Genomic DNA, 12,689 nt, shown 5'->3' on the forward strand with positions numbered 1-12,689 from the left:
TTGTATGTGTCTAAGATTTTGAGATTAATTGAAGTAAGGGGTAAGGAGAGGGCAATAGTCAAAAGGGACTTAAGCATTTCCTTTGCTTTGATAAAGCTTTTTAATTTGATGTAGTCCTGCATTTCAATTCTTGATTCTACTGTATTATCCCAGCTTGCAGATGATATCATCCTGTATGTGGAAATCCCTAGATTTCAACAAAAGACTCTTGGAACTGAAAAAACAGTTCTTCAAAGTGGCTGGTTACTAAATCAATGTACTACCTTACTAGATTTGCTATCCACCAATAATTAACTCAACAAGAAAGAAATCAGCAAAACAATCTCATTTACGTAAATCTAAAATGTATCTAAGAGCCAACCCAGTGACGCAGATGAAAGAGCTTGGTGATGAAACTATAAGACACTAAGGAAAAAGACTGAAGAGGCCACTGGAGGATGGAAAGGCCTTCAAGGCTCAGAGACAGGAGATTTAATACAAACTGTAGATTTGTGCAAACCACATTATAATATCAACGACATTCTTCACAGTACTAGGAAAAAAATCCTAAACTCATACTGATACATAAAAGACCCAAAGAGGTCAAGCAATCCTGAGCTAAAAAACAATAATTAGCAAAGTTAATACCTAATTTCAAGACAAGCTACAGAGCCATAGTAACAAAAACATCATGGTGTTATGATAAAGACATACACAGACTGATGCAGTAGTATAGAAAACACACACATATGTACCTACAGCCAGTTGATTCCTGATAAAGGAGCCATGTGAACACATTAAAGAACAGACAATCTCTTTAACATATGATGCTGGAGTAACACACTATGCACTAATTAAAAATGGATTCCTGTCTTAACCTTGTTAAAAAAATAAACTCAGAATGGGTCAAGGACAATTATGTAAGACCCCCAAAGTTTGAATCATTCTGAGATATTGGCATGGACAATGATTTCTTGACTAGGTCTTTATTGATTGCAGCTCTTATGGCATGATGCCCAGCATGGTGTTTTTGGTGAGAGATCTGAGTGATATATTGTTCATGTTTGACAAGGTGGTGTTTCTATAAAGTTCACCAGATGAAGTTAGAGGAAGATGAGCTAGGTACTGAAGCGAAGGCACCTTGGTTTCTTAGAGCTGCTGTCTCCACACATGGCATGGCATTCTAGGTACTTAGTCTTACCAAGTTCCCAGACCCTCCAATTCAGTGGCTCTCAACTTTCCTAGCGCTGTGACCCTTTAATACAGTTCCTCATGTTGTGGTGACCCCAACCATGAAATTATTTCATTGCTACTTTATGACTGTAATTTTGCTACTGTTGTGAATCATAATGTAAATATTTGATATGCAGAGTATCTGATATGTGACCCCCAAAGGGTTAGAGACCCACAAGCTGAGAACCACTGCTCCAATTGAACACATCTCAGGCACTGCTATTCATCTCCTCAAATTTTGCTTGGTTTTAAATTTACTGCTATTTAGAGACTTTAAAACATATATTCTCTTAAATAAAAGATTAAAGCACAGAATAAGGATTACGTTTTTTAGACACCAATCATTCCTACAAAATATACTTTCCCTTTCTAAATTCAACTGCAAAAGCACCTTTCTTTGAACCCATACATTTCTGACAGGTAGTGTGAGTAAATTGTTATCATTATACTTTATTTTGTACAAAGTTGTCTTGGCATCATACAAACGTGATCCTGACTAGCAATGCCGGTAAAGCCTAGCCCATCTAATTGAAGGCCTCCATTCACTTTGTGGGGGTGATATGAGGGTCAACATTGTTGACATAGATGCTGACACCATCTCATAGAGGCATCTAAACCACTGCCTCCTGCTGTCTAACCAACAAAGGGCCAAAGGTAATTCACAAACAAAGAAGAAAAAGGCTACATCTCTTCAAATGAAGAATCACATACTGTATGATTAAAACCCAACAGGAGAGAAGTTACAGCAAAGGCTGGGTGCTAACTAGACTGTAAGAACAGAAATGAAGAGCCAGTTTCATAAGGATCTGCACTGTAATGCATAGGGCTCAGAGCCAATATTTAATTGTCCTTAAAACTGGTGGTCAAATTTGCATATTTGCTCATGTTTTATTGTACAGTGCAGGAAAAGCCTTGAAAGTAACATTATGGTACCATCAGAGTGTACAAAAATGAAAACTTTTCTGGCTGAGAATGTACCTTAGTGATAGAGCACTTGTTACCACACACAAGACTGTGAGTTCTTCCCACAGCAGCAGAAAATAATTAAAATGAAGAAAAAAACCTTTAAAGAGATAAAACAATTTAACTTTCAAAACCTCCTAAATAACCATGTACACTGACTTGTGCCCAATAAGCTGTGATGATAAAAATGACCATTGGGTGATGTGTTGTTTGCTTGCTAATTGTCTTTGTAGGATGATAACATAGATCTGATGGCCATTCATAACTAGGGATGCCTGGTACAAAAAGGCAGTACCATCCACTCTGGCCATCAAAGCTTGGAGCTTTCACAAGCTAAGCCTCTTTTGGGTTCTAGATCTAGCTATAGGATATCATGGTTTTCTTTCTTCATCAAAAGAAAAAGAAATGGGAAAGGAGGGATGATGGATGGGGTGGGGCATCTTTCAGGAGGGGAATTTAAACACAGTTATTCTTATCCACTAACTTTGGGGTGGAGATGGGCAGAGATTTAAGAGTGTTCATGAGAGATTGATGAGGCTGGTTCTCTAGATTACCACTTGTCTTAGAGATGAGACTAGAGATGTTAAGTGCACACAGTGGAGGAGTAGCAAAAGGGAATTGACCCAGTTCTGAGCTCTGAGGCTGTGAGCCCATGGGAGAATGGTGAGAAGGTGTCCTGTCTGAGAGACGCTCCTCAGAGGTGTTTCTTCCTCCTGCTGCTCTCGCCCCTGCTATAAGAGAGACACTCTAGACTTATGGATGGATAAATGCTACGCCTACTGAGGTTGCTATTGCACTCGTACAATACGTGTTTCTGTAATGGAGTGAATTTTCCCTCATCCCCGAACTTTCTTGTCAAGGATGAATCGTTAATATTTAGAATTTGAAGATGTTAATTCTGTCAACGTCTGAAGACATTAAGTTTCAGTTAACACTGGATGATTTGAGCTAACACTTTTCTTTTGCCCACAGAATCCAATTAGTATTGCTCATATGTGCATGGATATGGAGCCATCCACTGTTGCATGGGCAACTAAGCAATGGCTACCCCTACAAAGGAAAGTGACTCCTCCTCTCCCAGCAGCTGTCAGCTGCCAATAGGCCCTCAGCAATGGTAGGGGCTCAATAGCTCCTTCTCTATTCATGCTTGAGTTTTTAACTGGCTTCGTCTTGTAAAGGCCTTGCAAAGTAACGATGAGTTCATGTGTACAGCAACCATGTCATGTCCAGAAGACAGCGGCTCTTAGCATCCCTGCCCCAAGGCCAGAGGAACACAGTGACCTTGGACTTTATGGGAAAAATGCAAATTGCCACTATATGTTATATGTGATGACACTGACGTGAGTGAGTGTGAGCATGCTGTTGGCTTAGTGGAGTTCTAATGAGGGTGAATATAGTGTTAGAAAGTCACTTTCAATGACTGGGGTGGGAAGGACATTTTCTTCTTTGTGTTTCTGCTATTCTTGGCACAGGTTGGGTTTTTCATAAATGTGACTAGCATATCATTAGAGGAGAGAGGCATTTTGTACAATGTTTAAAGTATCTGATTCTGGGCCCAAGCTTTCTAGGTTCCAAGTGAGCTCTGCCACTTGTCAGCTGGGTGACCTTGGGTGATTTACTTACGTTTTATATGTCATGTTTTTCTCATCTGTAACTGTAACAGCATCTTCCCTGTAGGGGTGTTGGGAGGAATGGGTGATGACTTCCTATGGGCAGCACAATTCCTGACACACAGAAAACATCCCATGACTGTTAATCTCTTTATGAAATTCAGTTCTGTTCAACATTGTTTCCAATGTGAAAGTCTTAGTGATTCCCAGTTTACCTGAGGTCAAGCATTTACCACTTCTCACTATCAAGGCCTATTGGTGTTTAATCCAGTGTCCACTGAGTCATTGATATCATGCACCTCAGTTTAGTGGTCCAGTTCCATATACCACCTATATCTGCATATAAAGTTCTCAAATTCCTGTGTTGGAGGAAAAGCAAATAATGCAACTACCAAGAGAAGGTACTTTGACATATCTATCAATATTTAAATCCATGGTATTTGGTGATTTGAGTTAGGATCTCACTTTACGGTCCAGGGTGACTTGGGACTCACTACATAATGTAAGCTGGCATCAAACTAGCAGAGATCTCCCTGCCTCAGTCTCCTGGGATTACAGTCCTGAACCACCACATCTGGCTTTGGGACTTTTGACTTAACTGATTTTACTTCTGAGAAGTTCCCTACAAAGGGCGGAAGAGATGTCTCCATGCATCAGACACTTGGTCTTCAAGTATGAGAACCCGAGGACCTGGTTTAAAACCCCAGAACCTACAAAAAAGATCCAGGCATAGCTGAATGTGTCTGTAACCCCTGCATTGGAGAGGATTCAGGGAGTTCCTAAGAGCTGGCTCCTAGCCAGTCTAGCTGAACTGAAAGGTCAAGCTTCCAGTTTAGTGAGAAATCCTCTCTCTAGGCAATAAGGTGTTAAGGAAAAGAATAATAGAAGGAAATGACTGATGTCTTTCTATGGTCCCCATGTACACACACAGGGGCACATGCTCACACGTACTCACATGTGTGCAGCAAACGTGCACACATGCACACACAGACAACACACACATGAAAAATCCTTGATATACTCACATAATCGAATGAAGATGTGTTAAGATTGCCTGTAGCATTGTTTATGATACTAAAAAAATCTATAAATAATCAAATCTCAATGCAGAGAAAAACACTTAAGTAATTTATGGCATATTCATGTAATGAGATCCTGGAGGAAAGTTTTAAATGGTTTCAGCCATGCATATGGATATGAAAATTGTAAGATCAAGCTTTCAAGAGAAAAAAGCACTTCCCAGAGCAGTCTACAAGAGTGGCACTGTATTAAAAATCAATATTTATAGTTATTTGCTTGTGTAATTGTGGAAGACATTCAAAGTCCATATGAGAAATTGTCAATGGGAAGTGGACATTATATTGTGAGGTTTCTGCCTTTCGACATTTTTTTTTAAAGTCCTTTATTTTATTTTTGGTTTTTCGAGACAGGGTTTCGTTGTGTAGCTTTGTGTCTTTCCTTGAACTCACTTGGTAGACCAGGCTGGCCTCGAACTCACAGAGATCCACCTGGCTCTGCCTCCCGAGTGCTGCGATTAAAGGCGTGCGCCACCACCACCTGGCAACCATTTACATTTTTACACATGACCATATATCACTTTTATAACTTAAGCTAATTTTGAAATATAGTTGAGAAAAGTCTCTTTCTTCCCCCAAATCTAAGATACTAGGTTTTTGTTTTGGTTTAAGAGTAACCCAAATTCTGCTATAATCCTAAACCTTGTTATGCTATCTTGAATAATTGTGCCAACTCTCCCATGAAGTTAAAACAAAGTGCTTATCAACTCTCTGCCAAAGCTCTAATTTGCTCCTAGGGAGCACAAACCAAAATGAGTAAGGAGAATTTCTCACATCAACTCATAGGAGAGTCTTAAGTCCTGTGGCAAAGACCTTCTGCACCTTGCATGGAAACATTAAATTAAAGGCATTAGGTGAGAGATGGGAACACTGAGCCAATAGCTTTCCTCCAGACTTGATAACAGTAAACGTGGGGAAACACTACCCATGGGACTTCTTCACATTAAGGTTTTTCCGTATCTCTAAAACCTCACACTCACTCTTTTGCAAAATGTTGCATAAAAGTTACATTGCCTGGGGTTTGAGGGAAGAAGCAGTTGGCATACAGGCATAATCAGAACTTCTTGACCTTTGTACACCAGAAATGCTTACACATACACTGTCTCATTTGATACTTACAGATGAGATATTTAGGACAACTATTGTAATTGTTTTCTACACGGGGTTCTGAGGTTTGCAGAGGTTGAGAGGTAGCCAGCAAACATGCGGCTGAACACACAGGGCCTTTAGTTGTATCTTGGGCATCCTTGCTACCAGCAGCCAAGAACACTGACTTGTAGCAAATCACTTCTGTGGCTGGGAAGTGATTTGATATTATTTTCTTGGAATCATGTTTTCAGAGTTAGGAATACCCACCAGTGGCCATCTGAACTCTCTCCCCAAAGACAATCACTAAAATCATTTAAACATTATTATTTAAACACTTATATTTAACAGTGGTTTTCAACCTTCATAATGGTGTGATCCTCTAATACATGATGTGGTGACCCTCACCATAAAATTATTTTGTTGTTACTTCATAACTGTGTTTTTGCTACTGTTATGAATTGTGATGTAAATATCTGATACTTGGGATATCTGACATGTGACTCCAATGAGGTCTAGACCCACAGGTTTTAGACTGCTGAATTACAAGGTCCCTCAGCAGATCCAAGTAGAACCAACTTCTCATTTTGACTCTGTATCTTACTACCTATATAATCTTGTGTAACATTACCCTTCATCTATAAAATGAATAATTACAGCTTTAATCTTCCAACGTTGTCATTAAGAGTTTTGGTAAAATATGTTTGGAAGGACTTGACAGAGTAAATAGCAGTGTGGGTAAAAACTGGTGACAATAATAATTACTAATATTATAAATAAATCTGAATCTAGGTCAGTAGGCAGGGCTCTGCTAGCGCCTGCTTGGAAGTGACAGTCTAGAGCCACTTCCCAGAGTGGATACAAATCAGGTTTTGTCCTAGTGAATGAAGTCATCAGGAAAACACAAAGAACCAACCAAATGCAGGAACAGTCTTCCTGCTGCTTTCCTTATCATCAGTGGAGGATCTGGAGCATTGCTGACAGTCAGATGTCTTGCTGAGGCAGTGCATTGGTGTCTAGTTCATGGTTAGCAGTAGGATGAGTGAGAAGGAAGAGACACATCACCCAGGACTTTTAACCTTAGAGGAGGTCCATCCCCTAAGAAAACAGCCCTAACACCCTCTGATCCTTAGTCTCCTATGTCTGGAGTCTCCTAAGTCAGACCATGGAGGAAATTTGAGACGCTAGAGTTGAGATTCAATGTGCTGGTCAGTTTTTGCCAACTTCTGCAAGCTAGAGTTATCTGGGAAGAGGAAACTTCCACTGAAAAAAAATGCCTCCATCAGATTGGCCTATGGGAAAGTCTGCGGCTTGTATTTTGATTGATGTGGGAGGCTCTAGCCCATGGTGGAAGATTCCACCCCTGGGTAAGTGGTCCTGGCTTGTATTAAAAAGAGCAAACTGAGGAAGCCATGACTAGTAAGCCAGTAAGCTCTGTGGTATCTGCATCAATTCCTGCCTCCAGTTCCTGCTTCTAGTTCCCTCACTGATAAACTATGATATGGAAGTGTAAGCCAACTGAAAGTTTCTTCCCTAAGTTGCTTTTGGTCAGAATGTCTTATCACAGCAACAGAAAGCAAATGAGAACAATCTACTTGAAGAACAATGACAAACTCTCTCTGCTGTTTAAGACAAATGGTACTATTTTTTTTTTATTTTGAGTTTTTCAATATTACTTTTCTTTTCTATACAATTTCTTCTCACTTACTACAAAAAAACAATAAATCAAATGGAAGAAAATAGGATTAGTGTTCATATTTATTTGGTTTACAATATTGAGGGTTTTATACATAAATACATTAATTTAATTAAATGATAATACACTGCACATAGTGTATAAGCTCTCAAAATCCAATAACATGCCATGCAAATCTTTGCATGTTAATAAAGATGTTTGTTTCTATAATTTCATTTTCAGTAGTTATATTGTATTCCACTGGGTAGACATTCTGAAGCTCTCTTGGATCCTCTAAGCCTAAATTATTAGACTGTTTTCTTTTTATAATAATATTTCTATAAAAATGTCACTGTCTGGAGAGATGCCTCAGTGGTTAAGAACACTTGCTGCTCTTGCAGAGGACCCAGGATCAGCTCCCAGCTTCCACGTGGTCCTAACCCTGGTTCCAGAGGATCCAGCACTGTCACCTGGTCTCCATGGACCCCAGACATAAGTGCAGTGCACATGTACACTCATGTATGCAGGCAAAATGCCCATACACATAGAACAAAAATAAATAATTATGGAATGAACATTCCATTCTTTCTTTAAAATAAATTCCTGAAAGGGAAGCTTCCAGGTCAAAGTGTAAATGCACCTTTAAGACTTTTGATATCCAATTATCTTCCAGTTACATTTTAACCAAGGTTTGCCCTATTATTGTGTAGAATGCAAGTAGATTAGTAAGTAAGTAAATATGACTTCTCTTTATTTATCATAAAAGTTGAGTACCTTCACAATAGCCTGTATGTCTAAGACAGTGTTAAGGATGCTCCTTGTTAAAACCAAGCCCTTCTTTTGTTTCTGTGTTCCAGACACAATACATCCTTAAGATAGTCCGTTAATTAATTGTATTCAGGTGGTTGGTGATAATTATTAGGAGACGATTAGCTTTTGGTGCAATGTCACAGAAAGTGTGGAAATAACTTGAAGGGGGAGTTCTTATAAGCATATTTCCTGTTGTCCATTACTTCCACCCACATACCCTCTGGAAGGTGTGAGAATAAAACAATCAAGTGTGTAGAAACACTTTGACTGTGGATCCTCACATCAATTTTCATCAGAGCTGGAAGTAACCCAGCCTGAGCCCTCTGTAACACATCAGGTTTCACAGGAGAAGTGTTAAGATTGGAAGATTTTCAGCAGAAATTACTCTTGATGACACAGCCCCGCTGTCAGAGTAATTCCTGCTGCAAAGACAGCATCTGAATTAACGGTCTAATAAACTGAGTTAGTGTTTCATCTTGGCAGAGGATTAATTAGGGGAGAAGAAACTAACATTTATTCTGTTTCCTGTTTGACAGGCCTTTTATTATTGCATGATTGCATTTAATACTCTGCATCAGCCTAGAGGGTAAGCATGGCTGTTGGCAATTTACAATAAATGATCAGAAGTTCTGGCAAACAAAGCATCTTGCCGAGGCTACATAATTGGTGAGGTACCGAGGTGGGTTTTGAACCCAGGCCTCCTGTGTCTTATATCTGTGCTCTTTCTCTCTCTCTTTCAGTGTATAGCAAGTGTGGCTGTTTCTCTTCTAGAACACTAATTGAAAGCCTGAACACACTTTTGGCTAACTAAACTGCAGGTTTCCTACTTAAAATCTCTGTCAAGCAGACTTGGTGTGCTGGACTTTATATCACTGGGACCAAACTACCTGAGAGGATAACTCGAGAGAGAGACAAGAGCAACTCAACCCATGGTTTCAAAGGTTTTAGTCCATCATGACAGGGAGGTTGGAGCAGGGCAGTTTACCTTATGGCAGACAAAAGTAGAGAGAGGCAGGAAAAGCCTAAAGATATGTTAGGCTTAAGGACTTGCTCCCAGTGATTGACCCCCCAATCTCCACAAATAGCACCCTCATTTGGAGACTAGGCCTACAGTACATGAATGAGTCTTGGGGAGACATTTCATATTCAAACCGTAACACCAGGAGCCCATTCCAAAATTGTGTCTGTCAAGACAGTTTTGTAGACTAGAAACAGAAAATCCACCAAGCTGACCAGAAAGGAGAGGCTAGCGATCTAAGAAGGTATCCTGAGCTAGGGGTGTCCTCGTTTGTGTTCAAAGGTTGTGTCATTTCATCAGGCATCCTTGTCCTTTCAAGTTCTCTAGCCTTCCACCCTGTGTGGGCTTGTAGGTGTCTTTGTGGTTGTGTGATGACTTCAAGAGCTCAGAGCATCTTCATAAAGACAGGGAGCAGAACAGCTCCTTTCTCACATCTGTTCATTCTAAGAACACGACAAACTTCTCAGTGGACCCTCCTTCACACCTCATTGTCCAGAATGTGCTGTATGCCTCTCCCCAAAACCAAATATTGGCACTGGGGACAGCGGAACCAAGATTTACTCCCTTGGGCTGGAGATGGTGCATCTGGAAGGCAAAGCCAGCTTTGAGGTAGCAAGTGGCAACCCAAATTCTTGCACACAGCTTTTTGAGAGATTTTGAAGTTATTTTTATGTTTTATTTTACTTTCTGTGGATATGTAGTTGTAAGGCTGTGCAGCATGGTGTAGTGCTTTCATGCAGATGTGCATTGTATGATGATCAAATCAGACAATTTGGGTACCCACCTCCATAAATATCTATCATTTCTCTGTGGCGAAAGACTCAGAATCCTCTCTTCTATCTATGTTGAAGTACATGTTCCACTGTGTTAATTATAGACACCTCACTGTGCTGCAGAACACCAGAACTTATTCCTCCCACCCAGCTTTAACTTTGTACCCAAACATTTTGAGCTCTCCTTTTGTAGTTCATTATATCTATATTCTGAGGCTTCTCGGTGACATAAAAGACACTGATGCTTTTCTGGAAATTTTATTTTTATATAACTACTTTCTACAAATGAATTTGCCATTTTTTTTCAGTGTGGTCTGTCAAATCTTTTCCATTTCTATCAGCTTTATCATCTAGAATTCTGAATTTTCATCCTTCACCACAATGTTCAACTAATTCTTCTTCACTAACCCTTCTTCCAAAAATGTGGAAAAGGTCAGGTGTGATGGAACGTGAAAATGGACTTAGTAGAATCTGTCTAATAAAGTTGGCATAATATTGGTTTTGTTCTTAATAATAAGAATGCTGTTGTATTGGGGATCATGAAGAAGCAGAAGAAGCAGCAAATGAAAAGGAGGAGGAAGAAGAAGAAAAGGGGGGAGAAGATGTTGAGAAGGAGGCACCGGAGCAGCAGCATCCACCGCTGCTGTTGCCTACTTTTCTGTCTCTATTAAGTAATGTGATTATCCTTTCTTTCTGTGAGCCATTTAACTTTCAAAGTTGCAGTACCACAAAACAATTGAAGATGAGGGCTATTCATCGATTGTCAAAACAATTAGTTGAATTTAACAATTTGTTGATTAGAGGTAGAAATTAGTTGCTTGGTTTTTGATGGCATTATAATTGAAATAAAAATGCAATTCAGTTCAACAAGTGTTTTTCAGAGCCTGTACTGCCCTACTGTAATGAATAAGTAAGATGTACTATAGAAAAGGTTATGCAATTGATGAAGACGAGGAGTAAATAATCAATACAGAACAAACATCTATAATAAAGTATCACATGGGATATGCCAGAGACATTATTATAATTATAAATTCAACAGCAATGATTAATTGAGAACTGGTTGTGGTATAGGTCAGCTTTTATTCTGCTTCACATATGATTCCCATTTTGTAGGGGAAAGTTGGATGCGATAGAGAGGACAAGAATCTTGGGGCACACAGAAAGGGGTGCAGACAGTTTTGTGTGAGGAAGAGGAGGGATAATGTTATGGGGGAAGCATAGAGAACATGGCCTTCTAATCAGGGTTGAGGGGAAAGGCCAAGAAAAACTAGTTTCACAGTGGCACCCACAAGGTTGTCTTGTGTGGGTAAAGCACTGTGGACATTGGTGGGAAGGGAAGCTGAGGAGGCCTGGCAGGTCGTCTGGACCCTGTGTGGTGAGTCCCATGCCCCTGCACTTGCCCACAAGTCTGTGGAAAACCTCTCATAATGAACTGGAAACTTAAATGTAAAATACAACACCAAGAGTAGTTTAGGGAAGCCTCTTAGGAGAAAATCCTTGAGACCCAAGGCTAAGGGAAGAATTGATGCTCAAAAAGCACAATCCACAGAAAGAAGAAAATTAGCAAGCAGGGTTCATCAACACCCTGTGAAAGACTTTGGAAGAAAAGGCAAGCTGCAGTTTGGGGTATAGTGTTTGCAAGTCACACATTTAACAAAAGAACTTGTGCCTAGAATATATTTAAAATCTTAGAAGCCAGCAATATATGACTCAAATAACCCAATTGGAAAATTGAAAAAAAAATACAAAAACAAGCCTTTCACTGAAGAGGTTTAGGGTTTATAAAAAAGCTTGTGAAAGTGTAGTACACCCATGAGCTATTGGTGCAAATGAAAACGAAAATGAAAGAGAGATATCACTATACATTGATCAAAATGGTTACTTCAGGAGTTAGTGATAACTCCAAACACTGAGAAATATGCAGAGACACTGGATCACTCCCTTATTTCCGGTGGGAATGCATTATGGAATAGTCACTCTTAAGTGAAATAAATAGATGAATTTGCAAAACTAAATGTGTGCTCATCACCTACCACAGCATTTGCACCATTGCATATTTATCCCATTGAAACAAAAAAGCAAATGCTCATGTCAGCTCTCTTCACAACATACACAACCTGAAAGCTATTTAAGGTGTGACTAGTTAGCCTATCTGTGGTCCATCAGATCATGGTGCTCTACTCAGTAGTGAGAAGCAAAGAACCATTGACGCTCACAACCTTTGTCAAATTTTCAGCCAACCTCTGCAGATCTTGTCTACTGGACCTGGGATCTGAGTACCTGAAAGAATGGGTGGACTACACTCTAATGCTGTAGACACCTTACTCCAGTTTCAGGGAACTTTTCTACATGAATGTAACAAAGATAGTAATGATCCAAGGAAGGTTGTTTGAGTTCAGAAAAACACGGTCAGAAATCATGTAAATAAACATCAGTAAGCACATACTCAATACTAACAGAGCA

General features: G+C 39.6%; 1 protein-coding gene across 2 annotated transcripts in view; it reads left to right on the forward strand.

Moving 5' to 3' along the window:
• The window catches only part of LOC118585520 (IQCJ-SCHIP1 readthrough transcript protein), a 745,628-nt gene that overhangs the window by 5,735 nt on the left and 727,204 nt on the right, over positions 1 to 12,689 (forward strand). The gene's annotated exons all lie outside the window — the stretch shown is intronic.

Source organism: Onychomys torridus, chromosome 6, assembly GCF_903995425.1.
Source record: "Onychomys torridus chromosome 6, mOncTor1.1, whole genome shotgun sequence".
Lineage (NCBI taxonomy): Eukaryota > Metazoa > Chordata > Mammalia > Rodentia > Cricetidae > Onychomys > Onychomys torridus.